Source organism: Artemia franciscana, chromosome 18 (assembly GCF_032884065.1).
Source record: "Artemia franciscana chromosome 18, ASM3288406v1, whole genome shotgun sequence".
In the NCBI taxonomy this organism is placed as follows: Eukaryota; Metazoa; Arthropoda; class Branchiopoda; order Anostraca; family Artemiidae; genus Artemia; species Artemia franciscana.
This window is the reverse complement of record NC_088880.1, coordinates 7,047,799-7,051,060: the sequence shown is the minus strand read 5'-3', so window position 1 is coordinate 7,051,060 and position 3,262 is coordinate 7,047,799.

Here is a 3,262-nt window from a genome sequence, read left to right as displayed (position 1 = left end):
TATGAATAAAATTTTGTATTGTTTAGATTTCTTGTTTTAGGATAAAACTTCGATATATACGTCATGAAATATCTAACACCGAATGTATGGGATACCTCATTGATTCAATAGCTATTTTATCCTGTCTAGGTCCTGTTAGAACGCTAATAACCCTGTAATAGGCAGGTGTACTTAATGGACTAAAAATGAACAGCATAGGAATGCTTATCACCGGAATATGCGCTTATGAACAGAGCTTATGAACAGCGCTTATCTTGTGCTTATGAACACCATCACGCGGAAAGGGTTGGAAACCACTTAATCGAGCCAGTAAACGGATCAGGGATTTTTGTTACTTGCAATAAGTTAATTCATAGAATATATTTTCTGAAAAGTAATATTAGAAAGACCTTCATGGTTCAGATTTCCGGGGCACCATTCCATTGGATGGAATTATCCCTTCCGAATCCAATGGGGACAGTAATCTATAGGATATAAAGGATCCCTGAGAAGAATACCTTGAAAGAAAAAAACAGCCTGAAAGAAAAGAAATCCAGAAAAAAAAACACTAAAATAAACACCTTGAAAGAAAAGAAAATACCTTGAAAAAAAGGAAATGAAATCTCTTGACGTATTTTGTTACACACCATGTGTGCGCTGCGATTATGTGATATTTCACGTGTGCAAAGCCATTACGTAACACCCACTTGTATGCCGTCATTACGTAACATCCACGTATGCCCTCCGTCATTACGTAACACCAACATGTGCACCGCGCTCAGTTACAAGCGGATATTTCCCCACTATGATCTGAAGTCTAGCAGGTCACATGTGAATGCGTCATCCTTAACAAAAGTAAACATTCCCTTATTACGTAAGAAATAAAGAAATCACGAAGAAAAACGTCTTGAAATGTTTTGTAAAGTCTCGAAAAACGTCTTGATGAAAACTGTCTTAAAAACATCTTGAAATGTCTTGAATAAAAGTGTCTTAAAAAACTTTGCTGCTTGACTTGTGGACTCAAACAAATCCTATTGCGTAAGACCCCTAACCGTATCAATTAACATTCAAAGAAATCCTGGGGTATAGCCACGTAAGATTATGTCACCCTCAACACCCAATTACGTAGCAGAGAGGTATACTATGCACGCACGCTATTGGGTCAGGTGTGCGTAATAACATCTCGAGAGGCTAGTAGCTCTAATAGTTTACCCTTTGAGGATGAAACCGTCCTCCAAAGCCCTCAGGGCAAGGGTTTTAAGTTTTGATCTGATGGCTGTCGTCGAAATAACGGGATAGGTTTCCCTTTTAAACCAGGGTTCCCTATAAAAGCGATGAAATGATTCTGTTTAAAGACCTTATGCCCCCATTACTGATTTGTCAAGGGGCTCTTTAGAAAATCTTCCTATGGCTACCTTTAAAAAACTTCTTATGGCACGTGTACACGCGTGCAGGTGTACTACACCGTTACAGGTGCGCTATAGCATTGCACAGGTGCATGTAATAAGGTCTCTAGGGGCTAGTAGCTCCAGGTTTACCGTCGTATGCTTTTAAAACCATCTTGAAAATACTACTGCCATGTTGCTCAAAAAATTATACTTTTGGTTGCCTTTACCGGAGTTGAAAGGCTGGGAAGAATAATGAGGGTGCCGTTGTAATCTCCTGGCAAAAAAAAGTTAACCACAGGTTTACACTCCCCTCTTGTATGATCCCCTATCCACCTCTCTTAGTAAGTGAAAATTAAAAACATGTTTGAAAAGAAACTGCCACATGAATTTTTTTTAAATAATAAAGAAAAAGGTATGTTGATGTTTCTGGTTTGATCGCCTAAAATGAACACATATACCTTTGTATGGTTTGTAGTACAAGCTTAAAAAAAATTAAAAACGAGCAGAAATTAATTAATAAAATAAGCAAAGTTTTCTCTATAGAGGTAAAGAGTGAACTTAAACTAAAAATAAACAAGAATTATTGCTTTGTAGATTATCCCAAATCAAACAGTTCGTGGTGACGAACTGTATAAAGGAGCGACCCGGCTCAATAGTAAACAAAGCTCTAAAAAACGGAATTTTGGTACTAATAGACACACCAAAAAGAATTAAATTTTTATGCTGATTTTAAATATTTAAGTTCCATTAAATTTAGCCTTACTCATCAAAAGTTACGAGCCTGAGAAAATTGCCATATTTTGGAAAATTGGGGAAAACACCCCTAAAACTTATAGGATCTTAACGAAAATCCCATCATCGCATTCAGCGTATCAGAGGACCCTACTGTAGAAGTTTCAAGCTCCTATCTACAAAAACATGGAACTCGGTCTTTTTTGCCAGAAGAACGATCACAGGTGCATGTTTATTTGTTTGGTTGTTTGTTTTTTTTTTCCAGTGGTGATCGTATCGACTAAGTGGTCCTAGAATGTCACAGTAGGGCTCATTCTAATGGAAATTAAAAGTTCTAGTGCCCTTTTTAAGTGACTAAAAAATTGGAGGGCACCTATGCCCCCTCCCACGCTCATATTTTCCCGAAGTCAACGGATCAAAATTTTGATAGCCATTTTGTTCAGCATAGTCATAAAACATAATAACTATGTTTTTGGGGCTGACTTACTCCCCCACAGTCCCTGGGGGAGGGGCTGCAAGTTACAAACTTTGACCAGCGTTTACAAACAGTAATGGTTATTTGGAAGTGTACAGACCGTTTCAGGGGGATTTTTTATTTGGGGAGGGTTGTTTAGGGGACGGTTAAATAGCGACGAAGACCACACTGCCTTTCCATCACAAACACCAAAAACAAGAAGAACAATAGGGAATTTCTCAAGACAATGGGAAACAAATTAGAATGAATATTTCAGCCCCATGTCCAAGGGCCGTCCTCAGCAGTACAAAAATATATAAGAAAAAACAACTTACAAGAGGATAAAATCAATAAAACTAAAATGAACAGTTTTTCAAAACAGTCCCAGCATCCTTACCTTAGCGAAGTTCAACCAGGACCGATAAATAAATTGTGGTGAAACGAGGCAATTCATTGAAATGATTAAATAAAAAAACAAGTTTTTTTTAGCTGAAAGTAAGGAGCGACATTAAAACTTAAAACGAACAGAAATTACTTCGTATATGAAAGGGGCTGCTTCCTCATCAACGCCCAGCTCTTTACGCTAAAGTTTGACTCTTTCTCCCAACTCTGTAAAACTATAGTGTAAAGAGCGGGGCGTTGATGAGGAAGCAGCCCCTTTCATATACGAAGTAATTCCTGTTCGTTATAAGTTTTAATGTCGCTCCTT